Below are 15,792 nucleotides of genomic sequence, written 5' to 3'. Positions count from 1 at the left end.
CATCCCTTCTTCCCTTCTGTCCTTCTGCCCTACTAACCGCAATTCATTGTATATAGCATTGTATGGAGGGATGGACAGTATGTGTCTGAATATTTTAAGGCAATAACAAGGATTGTTTCTGGACAAGTACTGCAGCCAATAGATTTTTACTGCAGTCATCAGCTACTGTCAGTAGCTGAACTTTTAAATCATTAATCCAGTTGATTTTTTTTTTTTTTTGAAAGAAAGATCCTGAGCATTTTAAAGCTCTTCAAGTGAAAATTCAGGCATTAGGATCCCAAGACCTCCTTGCAGCCTTGAGTAAAGAATTTAAAAGGCAGAATTTAATATCAGTCTCTTCATTATTCACTATTGATGATCTGTAGGAAGCTATATAAAGAGTGTCTATGCATACCGAGTAGAGTCCTGCACATTCACAGAGGACCCTAGGCAGGTGCTTCCACTGGGATCTTAAACAGATGGCATACTAATTCCCTCTGTGTGCAAGATAGGAAGCAAGGTTTTCTGATTGCCCTGTAACTATTGGGAGCCTAAAAAACAGACTTTGCAGAGTACCTTGGATATGGTTCTTATACGCTAACTAAATCACTTGTCACAAGTTCAGGTGGGACTGATAGGGCCAGGAAGATATTGCAGCTCTCCTTTATATCCTATCTCAAATTCAATTTCACTGTTATATGTAAAGCCAAGCTAGTTGCAAAATAGTAGATCTGAGGAAGAGAAATAAAAATGAGAACTAGGAAATAAATAAAAAAGTGGAATTTTGCTTTGAACTAGAAAGATTATATTCTCATTTTTTTCCCCCATGAAGATTGCAAAGGAAACTCATTTCGGCTTTGTAAGTCCACAATGATTGCTTCAGACACAAAATGAATCAGGCCTCTTGTTGTATTATGTGGGTGGCATTTCTACTCTTCCCTAGTGTGATAATTCACAGCCTGCAGCTGTGGCATGCAAACTTAAATATTTTCTTTTTCTGTTTGGCTTTAAAAGGAAGGACCTGCATTCATTTGCTGTTTTTTTTTTTTTTTTAAGAAAAGATAAAAAAGGTTGAAGGCCCATTAAAGACCAGTAGTTTGAAATAGAGCAGTCATAAAAGAAAACAGTGTAAACTCAAAGTGAATTTGTTTGTCCTGATAACAGCATATTTCTAGTGTAGTCAGTCTACTATGGGACACTGAAGAAAAATATGTGCTTGTTCAGATTTATAAATAATAAGATAATGGTTGTAAACAACATGAAGTCCCTTTTGCACTGTTATCAGTCATAAAGAACACTTTTTTCATCTAATATTTACTTACCTGTTTTTAAATAATCAAATTTTCTCTCTGCACAGAGATTTTTTTGATATTAATACCTATTAAAACATATTTCTAGGATTCTGTGTGCAATTTGAATGAATCAGATAAAATATAAACCTTAAACTTCCTATTCTGTATCATTACAATCACTTAACAAATTCCCAGCTGAACTTTACTTCCAAATACATTTTTATTAGTCTAGGAGTGTCTTTTCACAATTAAAAACAACAACAACAAAAACCCTCTTGAATTAAATGTTTCTTTGCTTGCTGCTACAACATAAAGTTGATCTTCCATGGCATGTTTCTTAAAAGCTGCTCTAAAAAGTTTTTCCATACCCTGTAAATTATTTTCTTTCCCTAATGGCTTGTTGTATTGTTTGCCAGTACAATGACTAGTACAGCACTATTAACACTTAAGCTAATTAAGGTTTTAAGAAAACATTGGTTACGTTGTTCTCATTAACAGACTTAAAAAAAAAAAAAAAGGAAAAAAAAAAAAGCATGCTATTCAGATGTATGAAAAAAGAAGAAGATTGCTTTTAAATCTCAAGAAATGAATGTAAGTGTTCATATTCTGGTACATTAACAGTTTGTTCCAGTACATTGATATTTTATGTGGAAATCCTACTCTGCAATTAATATGCCTGATGCAAATTGAAAAACCCATAATCCATCCTTCTCTGTTGGAATGTAAGAGCATATTATTATTGAGGAACTACAGGATACCAGAACCGTTTTTTAAAGTTGAATGCTCATTACCTTAAATCTGCCTATAAAACGGTTTTCTTCAGACTAGGTAATATATAACTGAATATATCATGATATACATGAAATTGTAACAAATAATAATAATAACAACAACAATAACAATACTAGAGTGTTTCACCTCTACAGAGCTATTTATGTCTTCTAGCATTAGAAATTGAAATTAGCTAGAAAGTAAACATGAAACAGTAATGAAATACTTGACTATTCTGGCTATCAGGAGATAACTGGCTAGTCAGTTCAGTTAACCCTGAAAATCAGGTGATTGTTATTAACTTGCTAGGAGTTTACCAACTCTACTGAACAAAATAAACCTGGTTTTGTAAATATCAGTTAATAATATTGTAAGTGTAAATTAAGTATGTCACAGATAGTTACTGCCTTCTGGAGACATTTTTAGCTGCAGTGATTTTTTGGGCAGTCATTGATAGTGAGATACCCTTTCCTGATAAGATGTGAAATGTTTATTATGAAGGAGCAGAGTGCTGTGGCTGTTAAGGACACAACTCTCCTATGGGTAGAAGCAAGAAAGATTTGTACATTTTAGTCGTTTGTCATTTTATTGATCTTCTGGGTCAAGTCCTCTCAAAGGGCTTATCAGAGCCAAAATAGATGGCTATCATTGGAGATGTCATTTCCTGACCCAGTTTTCAGAAGACTTTGTCTTTCATGCTGACAATAATGTGAAGGAAAAGGTTTTCAGAAGACTTTCAAACATTAGACGCAGATCTGAATGTAAAATTGCTTTCTGATTCAGGTAAAAAAGAAAATATCATTGAAGAGTTTGAGTTATTTAACCTCTATCTGAAATTGATAGTGGCAGGTTTTGGAAGACTGTAGAAATCATACCTGATTTCCAAAACCAAAAATACCTAGATGTCATTTGTATGACCAGCAAGTGCAGAGCTTTTTCACAAACTGGCGTACACAGTCGGAAATTTCATTTACCTTTGAAGTTCTCTCTCTCTCTCTTTTTTCTTTTTCTTTTTCTTTTTTTTTTTTTTTTTTTCCCAGTCGCAGTCTGTCTGCACATAAGAAAGAGTCATGTTGCAAGAGTCAGGTTGTCATATTTGGCCACAGAACTGAGTAGTGTGAAGTTCTGGGTCTCAATGCACTCTATGTGAGTTTGGAAAGCGACTTTGCCTTTCTAAAATAATTTCTCCTTCTGAAGTCTGCAAGTTGCAATTTTTCCTTAGGAAAAATGCATCTATGGGCGGTATATTAACTGCAGGCTTTTTATTAACTGCAGTATTTTGCTCTGACCCAGCTTAGTCTTCCCATTTGGTGTTATTTTTTCTTTGAGTAAGGAATGGGTTTCTGCTCTAGCAATTTTCTTATTAACAGTGATGACAACATCTCATTGTATTTTACTCTTTCAGAAATTGAGACAAATCCCCACAAGGTTTACTAAATGAAGGTATTAATTGTCTATCACATTGATTTGCACAAAGTGAAGGTGTATTCCAGAAAATCTGAGGTTTTTTTGTTTGTTTTTCAATTCTGTTAAGATTTGGTGTAAGAGGTAGAAGGAGAGGAATTGTTTTTGAATCAAGAATCATTTATGCTCTGCAAATGCTTGCTCTTGTTGTGTATCACTTAAAGACCAGTTGCTACATTGAAAATAGTATAAATTGCTCTGTTTATTGAGCTTACATTTCAACAAGTTGGTTCTTTGTTAATAAAATATTTGCATGGTTTCTTGTTCCATGTGCATTTGTTACTTATTATTTGCATGAGTGGCAAAAATAAATTGACTTTAGTAAAGGCACAATTTGTGGTGACGTGGAAATTGGGAAGGAAAATAAAGTAGATACAAACAGAATATTACTCCTCCCTATAAATTATCACAAGGTAAACTCTGAATAAAACCAGCAAACTGGATTCCACAAAGGTGTTTTAATAAGGTTGATTTTTAAAGGTCTAGATTTGTTCTTGCTTATAGATGTATTTTTTCCCTAATATGCAATGAAGATAGTAATAATAATAATAACTAAGCCTTAAAGAAAAATCCATTGATACGGTGTCACAGTTTAAAAGCTTGCTGATTTTGAAATTGTCAGAAGGCCTTCAAAGATTTCTTGATTTCATAAAATATGTTCTCTTGATTCTTGCTCAGGAAAAAGAAGTCACTGAATTTTGTATCCAAGAAGAAGCAAATCCACAGCTAAATATGGACTGTTGTCACTCAGCAATGCTAGTTCACAACTAGTGTCAAGTTTTCTATTCAAGTTTTCATCTCTTTAGTTTTTACTCTTTCTCTCTAAATGTTGTTGATGAATTTTGATTCATCCTTAATCTCTTAACTTTCCTTCTTTGATGGGTTTGTTACATTTCTCTTCTATCAAGAAAACAATAAAGTTGCATTAAAAGAAACACTTCCTTCTGTTACAGCTAGACAAGAGGTTTTTTTTTTATTTGTTTGTTTATATTTGATATTTGCAAAAACATATAAAAAGGAAAAAAATCCATAGAAAATCTTATTTATCTTTCCCCATTTACTGTTATACAAAAAAAAAAAAAAAAATCTAGCAAGAAATCCTTTTTTTTTTTTTTTTCCTAATTGTCATAGTGTAATCAAACTACTGCCCCTTGATGTCTTCAGCTCTCTGTAACATCATCAGGAGCACAGATCACCTCTGCTGCTTCTTGCCTTGCAGGTTTTCTCTTTCCTTGTTCAAACTGTTTAGTGCTGAGGCAAATGAAGGGAGACACGTTTTGGACATAGAGCATGGTCTAATGATTGACATCAGTACTACTGCATGCATATTTCTATGAAATACATACTGCAGTAGAATGTCAGAATACAACTCTGCTGCTTTTTCTTTGATGTTGTGGCAACAAGTTTACATGATATATCAAATCAGCCTTTTGTACAGAATGCAGAGACCATATTTTGAAAATGTTTATCCTATCACCCCTTACTCAATTTCAAGTGAATATCTCAAGTAATGTAGCTTTTCAGAAGGATCCTGATTACTATATTATTTAAACCTTTAGCAAGCAGAGTAGGTTAGAAACTTCTGTGATTCTTCAAAGATCAGTCAATGTCTATGGTGCCCTGGTGCATTCTTAAAGGCTTCTGGCTTGAAGCCCTCAATAGAAGATGTCACCTTGAAGGTAACATTTTGCGTTACCAATTCCTAAGCATGTTATCTCAGTGGACAAACAGCACCTTCCCAATTTTGTACTGGAATGCTGAATACTGTGTACTGTGATTTTAGGTATTTCCACAGCTGTGGGAAATTAACACCTCAAATATTACATACCCTGAAAAATTCTTTAAAGCCAGACAAAGATTTAAGTATCAGAAAATAAGTAGTACATAGTGATACCTCTACACAGTCCAGAGACACCATGTTTCTGCTTGCACTTTAGAGCCCGAAGAGATTTTGCTTTCTGATTCATGCAACAAAAGCAGCTGGGATACTGCCTGAGCTCATGAAAGCAAAGCCTTCCTTCAGAGGATTGCTCTCTGAACAGTTCTCCCTTTCTGGGGATACATGCAGCTTTCAGAAACCAGAACCTTACTGAGACCCTAGTCAGACTTCAATCTATCTTAAGGATGTCAGGAGGTAGCTTTTAATCTTCTTCTTTCTACAGAAATGTAAAATGGCTGACAAGAAATATTGCTGCCATTTGGATATTGCAGTGCTATCATAAGCCTTATCTGTAAGCAGAACATGCAAACCATTGCTCCAGTACTTGCCTATAAACAAATAGTTCACCCTCCCCTGCTTGATTGCTTTGTACTTTGAAATCAATATTTTTTATAAACATAACCAAAAATAACATCATCTTACAGGAAAATGTAGCTCATGCCTAGTTTTTGGTCAAAATAAGACATCACAAGAGCAAAACTTTGAGGTCATAAAGGAGGTGATTTTGAAGGGTCCTGTTGCAGTCACCTACAAAAAGATGCTAAAATTCTATGAAAATTTTGTCAAATATAATTGAACTTTTAAGACTATGTTTTAAAACTCATAATATTGATTTCTATAGCAATTCCTTTCTTACTCTGTTGGAGCTGGAATTGCATTAGGTTATGGAGTTGTTCCATTATTCCTGTATCTCAAGCTATGTAGGTGTATGAACTTTAAGTATATATACATGTTCTAAGAATAGCTAATGCCAATCTAAGAGAAAGCTTTCCTTTCCCCTGACTGCTACTTCCTGCTGCTGCCCATCTAGTAAGTGTGCTTACTAGTACACTATTCAGTGACTCCTTTTGGAGCTCTATTGGAGACTATTGCCATCTTGCGCTTAGAATGGAAAAGTCTCACCCCCACGTCCTCTTGAGGACATGCTCATGACTGAGCAATGTCTAACAGGTACAACTTTCCCTTTGATTTAGTTTGAATTTAGAAAAATACAAATCAATTTGGGACAAAAATAGGTTTTAAAGTCTTTATTCTCCACCCCCAAATGACTTTATTGAATAGCATTTTCTTGTTGGGTTCTATAATTTGACGTAGCATGGAACACTACCATTGCTTACACCCTGGCATCAACTGCAGTCCCTATGAGAGATATCAGGCTGTCACAGACAAAGCAGCTAGAGAGACAAAGTGATCAGCACACTGTAAGACAGACAGCCACATACTTATGGCTGAACACCACTCTGGTGGCAACAGGTTAATAATGTTTGGAGTGGCTGTGACAGCTGACAGAATGGTACCTATGAAATTTTCTTTGCACTAAATAAATTCTCAAAGAAGGAACCTGAGTACTAGCAGTAGTCATAGCAAAAATGAGGACAAAACTTGAAAGAATGAGATATAATTTTAAATTAGAGTTTTATATGCAATTTAGCCTCCTTTGAAGATAACTGTATGCTATTTGTAATTTGGGCTCTTCTTTTTAACAGCTTTATTCCTTCTCTTTTCACTCCCTACCAGGCAGATCTCTCTCTATATATCTCCTCCCCCCCTTCGCTCTCTCCACGCATTTTACTCTCTCCGTCCCCACCTTCATTCTCTCTCTCTTCCTCCCTTCACTCTCTCTCTCCCCCCTTCAGTCTCTCCCCATCCCCTTTACTCTCTCTCACTCACCTTCACTCTCTCTCTCCTCTTCGCTCTCTCTCCCTCCTTCTCTTTCCCCCTTTCCCTACCTCTCCCCTTTGCTCTCTCTTTCTTTCTCTCTTTCCTTCATTCTCTCCACTCTCTCACTGCACATGCTCCACTTTCTTCCTCTTTCACCATCCCACTTCAAAGTCTCATGTTAGACAAAGTTATTTTAATAAGTTAGCGCTTTCCTTCACAGAATTGCAAAATTGTCTGGGCAGAAGCAGTCTAGGTATTGTTGCAATTTATTTTTTTTTCCTTAATATATTCTATGCCTGTTACTGCTGGAAATGCCTGACAGAAAGGCAGTGACCTGCAGTTGTCAAGGGAGGTCACATGATTTATTCTCCCCATACCACAGAGGGATTCTCAGTCTTAGTCTGGAGTCTATTCATCTATTACATGATTTTACATCTATAGTCCCAAGTGAAATCAACTCCTTTAAATGAAAGAAAATTCCTTACTTTACAAAGTCATGTTTTCTGATGATTTATTTTAATAATTCCTTAGTTTTAAAACTCCATGTAACTCCAAACATTTTTGGGGGTGGTGGTGTGGACTTGAAGTATTTTTTATTTAACTATGAAGAGCAAACCATTTTCAAGTCTCTGAATTCTGAATTTATATCATTGTTTAATGGCTGAACTGATGTTCTTTGTTTTGTTTTGGTTTGTTTGTTTGTTTTGTTTTATTTTGTTTTTCTTTGCTGTAGTCCTGAGATCTACAGAAGTTAATGAAAGAGAGAACTTGAGGCCAGATATTTTATTTCAGATGAGCAGTGCTTGGATGTCTGTCAATCACTGAAGAAACTGTGATGCAAGAATTATGATGAAGACTGGCTCAGACCAGCTTAGTCTTACCTCATAAGACAGATACTCTGATCCCTCAGTCATCTTTGTGGCTCTACATTGGACCCTCTCTAGAAGTTCTGCGTTCCTCTTGCACTGGGCAGCCCAGAACTCCACACAATATTCCAGGTGTGGCATCGCCAGAGCTGAGTAGAGGGGGAGGATCACTTCCCTTGACCTGCTGTCCACACTCCACCTGACGCAGGCTGAGATCCCATTGGCCTTCTTGTCCACAAGGGCACACTGCTGGCTCATGTTTAACTTGTTGTCCACCATGACCCCCAGGTCCCTCTCCGCAGAGCTGCTCTCCAGCAGGTCAGCCCCCAACCTGTACTGGTGCCTGGGGTAGTTCCTCCTCAGGTGCAGGGCCCTGCATTTGCCCTTGTTGAACCTCATGAGGTTCCTCTCTGCCCGACTCTCCAGTCTGTCCAGGTCCCTCTGAATGGTCACACAGGCCTCTGGCATGTCAGACACTCCACCAAGCTTTGTACTGTCCACAAACTTGTTGAGGGTGCACTCTGTCCCTTCATCCAGGTCACTGATGAATAAACTGGACCCAGTACTGACCCCTAGGTGACACCGCTAGCCACAGGCCTCCAGCTAGAAGGCGCCGTTGAGTATAACCCTCTGAAACCACCTGTTTTCTCTTTTATATGAAGGTTTTAAATATTATTAATTTGCCAGGAATTTTGGACTACCTATTGGGCTGAATATCTTTTATTTGTAAAAGATGATGTTATTAATAACCCTTTTTTAATAATTTCAATATATGCCATATATTTTTATAAATTTAGACAAAGCTGATAATTTACATAAGGACATCTCTGTAAGTATTGACTTTGAAGAGCCAAAAAAAGTTATGTCACACTTCCATTAGGAAACTGAAGTTGTGACATATAGCAAAAGGCTTTATGGTTGTGATGTCGGTTTCAGTGAAGGAAATCAAATCATAGAATCATAGAATCATAAAATATCCCGAGTTGAAAGGGACCCATGAGGATCATTGAGTCCAACTCCTGGCACCACACAGGTCTACCCAAAAATTCAGACCATATGACTATGGTCCAAATGCTTCTTAAACTCTGACAGGCTTGGTGCCACGACTACGTCCCTGGGGAGCCTGTTCCAGTGTGTGACAACCCTCTCAGTGAAGAACCTCTTCCTGATATCCAGCCCAAACCTCCCCTATCACAGCTTAGGTTCTAGCTATCGTTGGCAGGACATTCCAAAGACTAGAAGGATAATTGTGAATTAAAAAAAAAAAAAAAAAAAAAAAAAAAAGATTCAAAGTGAAATATAAATTTTTCTGATCTAAACGAAGAACTATTACACAGATATCCACAGAAGACTTCCAGTAGGTAATTGTTAGTTTCTTCAGTCTTTCTAGCTGCACACAGTTTCTCTTCCTTTAAAATTAATTTTACGGCAGAGTACAATGCCTAAAAATTCTCTGGGGACTTTAGCTAACTACAAAAGGAGAGCTGTTGAAGTATTGTGTACAAGACGTACTTTTCACTACTCAGATACAAGCATCTAAGAGACACTACCCAATCATTTCAGTGATTGCTATGTGTTCTTTACGGTAGAGAATGGGCTGAACTACACTTTAATCCAAACACTCTTTAAACTTGGACTGTGCCAAATCTACTGCTAAACCAAAGACTGATACTTGACAATTAGGTTCACCTTTAACCTCTGTGAGTTTGCAGAGGGATTATGTCTGATGGTCAAAATGTCCTCGTGTTTCCTATCTGAACTATTCAGATCACTGTAATGTAAATCCATTATCTAAAATGTTATGTTTTATGCTGTTACTTGTTGATTCCTTTTGAGTTTATTGGGAAGTGTGTTTAAGGACTTTTATCTATGTTTAATTTGCTTCATATATGATACCCTCCTGGTCCTCCCTACACTGCCACACTGTACAGTCTCCAACAGGTCATACATAACAGGATACATAAAGGGATTGTGAAAGCTTTACTAAACCAGAATAAGTATAGTCTTCTGACTAAAAAAAAAACCAAAAAAAAACAAAAACAAAAACAAAAAAAAACACTGAAGGGAGATAACTTTTCAGGCTTTTGCTAGTTTGGGGGATTCTTATAATTTTTATAATGACAATAATTCCAGGCCAACCCTGAGGTACAGACACACTTATTCTGATGGAAGACCTTGTAATGGATAAGGTTGTTTTTTCAGATATATTTTTCATGCTGCCACCCCCATGACAACATGCAGCTTCAATGTAGATTAAGTGTGTGCCAGCTGCTGTGTTGTTTTTTTTTTCTCTCAGCTCTCCATTACATAATCTCTGCTTTATTAACAAGACCATATTACTCACAATAGTAAAAACAAAACAAAACAAAACAAAAATATTTCCTTGCATATTTAAATAGGATTGTTTTTATTTTTGTTGACTTCAAATCCTTAGCCCATTATAAATTTTCATACTATTGTATTTATCATGATTTTACAGAATTCTGAATGTTTCCTGTATAACTGTATGGCAATTACTAAGAAATATGGAAAGGTAAGGCAACATACAAACACAGACTTATTTCTGGTTTTGACTTATTTACAACAAACATACAGTAAACACACATCTTCATAATTCACAGAATGTTAAGCCAAAGTCATCAATTTGAGTGAACAAATCCATGTTTTGAAGCCTATGTTTTGTCTGATACTCTAAGGTGGATATGCAGAAGATCATTATGTATTCTTCACCACAGGTCAGTTGCTTAGCTACCGGAGAAGTAGAGAACTACTAATTGAAAATATTCAGTATTGCTGGCAATATTTGCTGCAGGACAGAGGTCTTGAAAACAGTCAGGTATAAATGATGCAGAAGGAGAGATGAAAGAAAAGCCTGTACAATTCCATGTTGCTAAAATAACAAATGTCTTTCTTCAGTACTGATGTATGGATTCTCATCAGTAAAATGGTATTGATTCTGATGATCAGTCATTAAATGATCCTGTGATTAATTTAGTAGTTGTAGAGATTAGTTATTTCCAGCAAGTTAATATACTATGTTTATATTTTAAATGTAATTATTGTTCAAACTGCTGGAGTAATCGCTAATATAGCTCCAACACATTTCCAAGTGTTTAATTATCATCAGGAATCTCTAGCTAATAGGTACAGCTATTAAAAGGGGGAAAAAAAAAAGAAAAAAAAAAGGACTGGACAGAATATCATCCTCTCACGAGAAAACTCTTGCATTTGGTTCAAATATAAACCTGAAACTCAGCAGCAAAAATGAACATTTTTTTTTTCTTTTTTATCTAATTATTCTTTGTTATATCTTAGGTGCGTGACTGAATCAAATGTAACTTTGCAGGGCTCCAACTTGTAACTCAGTAAATCCCTATTTCTAATTGCATCATTCATTGTACACTTGAAAAAAAAATAAAATAAAATAAAATTACTTTTTGTTTAAGTTATACAGTTATCCATTACAGAGTAAGCCTAGGACTGACTGTCTCTTTGATGCCTTTGTAAAATGTCCCAAAGCCTATTCGCCAGGGAAAGTAACAAGTGCAGCTTGTTGTAGACAATTTCAGCTCACAAAACTGCATATTCTAAATAAGACACTCAGTTGGATATGCATATATTTATGACTGCATCACCTTGCAGTGAAGAATAGGCAGTAAGGCAGTTTACTTTGCCTTTTGTAGAACTGAAACACGATCTGCAGGGAACATAGCACAAAAGATCACCTGAAGTACAGAGACATGTTCAGTATATCAGGACCTCCTTAATTCTTACCTATGAATTCAACCTTGTACTAAATTTCCTCAGACAAAAGAAATTTTCTCTGTTTCTATAAAACAGTTATAGTTCTACAAATGCTAAGACATCACTAGGTAGTCTGAGCTGACAGATGACTTCCCAAGGCCTAGGATTGCTGTCAATGTTACTGCTTGTTTTTTATCCCATGGGATGCAGTTTCTGTTGTATTTAAGCCCTGCCCATTAAGCCCAGGTTTTCTTTTCTCTGTTTTACACCTTCAACTCCAAATTACCTGTTCCTTGGAGAAAGTAGATTTAACTTCATAGATGTAGCTAGAAATGTTAACATTGTAGTTCCTATAGAAAATTTTTATTGTCTATTTCATCTGTCTTATATTTAGTACAGGTTCAGAAATACTTATCTGGTCTGTAGGACTCATCTTCCTCTAGAACAGAAAGTGGGATAGAAAATGTGTGTTCATTCCAGCACTGTTGCCTGCCTCCTGACACTCTCCTGCCAGCTATCCCTGCCACGATGGCCACTGTTCCTTTGTAGCCTCCCTCCCTCAAAGGAGAGGGGAGAAGAGAGGAAGGCTCTGAAGGAGACATCCTGTCTTGTCACTGTCACTATCCATGTGCAAGAAGCTGTGCCTCACATTCCAGAAACTGCCATACAGAAAGTAAAGAGAAGACAGCAGTCATTAATATGTCCCTGTCTAAGATCAAATCTAACACCTCTCTAAACTGACTTTTTAAGGCTAATTTCCGAAATAACTCTCTTATCTCCCTAGCAATAGCAAAATTTCCTTATACCACATTACGACCTTCCCTGCTCCTTTTGGGTAAAATTCATCCTCTTTCCTTTGACAGGTGCTATTCTTGCCTTGTCGTCTGTTTGAAATGCCCTGAAATATATATTGACAATTCAGGGGTCAATGAAGATTTGGTCCCATTTTTTTGGTTCCTATTTGATGTAAATAATAAAACTCCTAACATAGAAAATATGAGTGTTTCTGTAAATAATGTTCTAATAATGTTAGGGAAGTATTCAGGTGGTGATTGAAGGAAAAATAAATACTTTTCATCCCATCAGCTATTAAGCAGGATGTTAGACAACAACTAATAAAGTTGCACATTTAAAATCAGAAAGAATAGATGATTTGCAAACAATAATTGGAAAAGGCTAAGCTGATGAAGCCTCTGGATCATTAATATTCAATTTCAACAACTCTGAAGGTTACAAAAGACTGATAAGAAACTGTCACTGCACATCTGGTTTAACAGAGTAAAAACAGTGGACCAAAAAATTATAGATTTTTCAGTCTGACTATTCTCACAGATTAAACAGCAAAAATCCTGATGCAAGATTCATGAAGAGATTTAAAGAAAGCTAAAGTAATTAATGACAGTTAAGAACTTTTTAGCAAACAGAGCTATCCTTGAATGCTTGGATGTATGAACAAGAACACTGAATGGGGTAATACAGTATCTGTATATGTCACTGGACTACTGTGTCCTCTTAACAACTCAAGCTGCACAGTGATAAATTTAAAGGCAAAACAAAACAAAACACACGGGTATACAAACAAACAACAACAACAAAACAACAACAACAACAACAAACAGTAGAATCTGAGAGAGCTGGGACTTTTTGGCACGGGAAGAGAATAGTCAGGGGGGATCTTATCAAGGTGTGTAAATACCCAGTGGGAGGGAATAAGGAAGACAGAGACAGATTATTCCTAGTGGTGTTTACTGAAAAGAAACGAGACAGTGGACATAAACTGAAATATAGTGAATGTCATTTAAACAGGAAAAGTTGTGATCACTGTAAGTTGATTGAACACTGAACAACATTGAATGTTGCACAGAAAGTTTGTGGAATCTCCATCCTTGGAGACAGTCAGAGCCCAACTGGACACATTCCTGAATAACCTGCTCTGGTTATTTTTACTTTGAGCAGAGGGATTAGACAAGATAGCCTCTATCTAGATGTCCCTTCCAACCTTAAATATTCTTTGATTCCATGATACAATAGCTTTTGGTCATAACCAAAAGAGGAGACAGTTGTGTTTCTGATGTTTACTAAAAAAAACTGTGACCAGAGGTTTGAGATGACGCTTCCCATAATTCTTTGTTATTAGATATTGAAATACTTTTAGATGTTGAAGTTAACCTATGAATTGTTAAAATAAGTTATGGACACTTACCTTATGAACTTTCCCGTTTTTCCCTTTCATTGTCCAACTCCTTGGTACACATATGACCAATATGTTTTACTCTCTCTCTTTATACAAACAGACTTATCATACAATAACTGAAAATTTTGAGATACTCTCAAATTTGCTGTGAGTTTTGCTGATATTTCTCTTTGTCAGTTTTCATGGTATGATCCCTGTTTTTAACAAATAGGTGCAACAATGAGATGCCTAAATGGTATGCACTAAACCACACATCTCAAGGTTTCAGTTTCCTACATGTTCAACAATATATCAGAGCTGGGAGGTATTTCTCTAAATTCACATTTAGAGAATGTTGAAGGATGTTTAGAGATTTTGAAGTTTTACAGTAAAAAATAAAAAAATAAATTATTGTAAAATAAATATATTTCAGTGTTTTCCTTTCCGGGAATTTTCAGACTTTTACCTTTTTTCAGTTCCGTCCTCCACCAATTTTCAGAATTTTCTAAGGACTGTAAAATTCTTACCAGGTCTATTATCAAATACTTTCTCTGTATTATTTTTATACTGGGAAATTAAGATAAAAGCAAACACTTTTTCCACAAGTGATAAATAGTTTTCTTTAAGAGCTTTTTTCCACTAAATTTCTTGAAGAAAAAAAAAAAAAAACCAACAAAAAACAGAAAAGCAGTATTCAGAACAAGAAAAAGTTCACTGAGAGTCCCATTATCTCTTGCTTCTTAACCCAGCATCTAATTTCCTCTTCATTCATATATCACTTACTCTGACATAGAAATATACAGTACCATGCTATTAAATTGGTGGCTTATACAAAGGAATGGTTTCCCACTCATTTTCTGACTCTAAGCTAGTCTTTGAAAATGTCATTTCTGGGTAATAACCTCCCATCAAAAAAATAAATAAAAAAAATCGATATTTGTTTATGCCCAAGTTTATTCATAACTTTTATGGCATGTGCAGAAACTGGGCTCTTAAACTGAACTTGCAATTATAAATCAGGCGTGCTGGTCTCTGAAAAATTATTGTTATTACATTGCTTTTGTCTCCCTGATATAGTTATTGATTGTGCAAACAAAATCAGTCTGCTTGGTCTCACTGATAGCTGTGGTTTGTTAGCTGCAGAATCAACATTGTCACAGAGATGGTAGTAAGCTCTTCCCACCTTGTCCTCATGACTGTTCTTCATACCAGAAGAAGCTAGTCAAAATAGTCCTTGTTAGGAACAGTACCACAGCAATATATTAAAATCTATCAATTAATTTGTTAAATTGTCACATTGTTTTAGAATCTAATTGTTTTAGAAATTTGAAATAAAAATAAAAAAAAAATAAAAATAAAAATAAAAATAAAAATAAAAATAATAAAAATAAAAATAAAAATAAAAATAAAAATAAAAATAAAAATAAAAATAAAAATGAGTAGGGGACCTCTCATACTCATAATGAAGCTATAATCAAATCTCCATCTCTGTTGCAAATATCTTTCTTGGTAATGCAGCCAATAAGTAAGACTTCAGCAAGCAGTTTGATTAATAGTATGGACCAAAAAAAGAATCTTTTATTTGAGTAAAGCAGGTGTTTACCTTACTCTTTCAACTCACGCTGTTTTTTATTACCTATTGTTTCATTCCAACTACTCTTATTGTGTTTTCCTATTTTTTGTTCTGATTATTAACTTTATTTTTAGTTACTTTACAGACAGCAAGAAGTCTGACACCATGCCAGGAGTCTCTGCATCTCCTTTTTAGGTGCTCTACTCTGAATTATAAATGCACTATGCCCACTTTAATCCAGTAGATACCTTGATCATCAAAAACTAAAAATGTTCCTTTTACCCCTCCAATCCTGCTTTCTACACCACCCTACTTAAAATACTGTGTGT

At 35.6% G+C, this 15,792-nt stretch overlaps 1 long non-coding RNA gene across 2 annotated transcripts in view; it reads left to right on the top strand.

The window, feature by feature from the left end:
• Positions 1-15,792, top strand: part of LOC310900467 — a 43,570-nt gene that overhangs the window by 15,968 nt on the left and 11,810 nt on the right. The window contains exon 3 of one of the 2 annotated variants that reach the window (XR_014585145.1): positions 7,841-10,708. This is a non-coding gene — a long non-coding RNA (uncharacterized lncRNA). Of the gene's footprint in view, positions 1-7,840; positions 10,709-15,792 lie in introns of those variants that run through there. The other variant, XR_014585146.1, reaches the window with a different exon arrangement.

This window comes from Anser anser (assembly GCF_964211835.1).
Source record: "Anser anser genome assembly, chromosome: 5".
NCBI classification, from domain to species: domain Eukaryota; kingdom Metazoa; phylum Chordata; class Aves; order Anseriformes; family Anatidae; genus Anser; species Anser anser.
The sequence above is the reverse complement of the archived record's forward strand: the minus strand, read 5'-3'. Positions and strand labels throughout refer to the sequence as shown.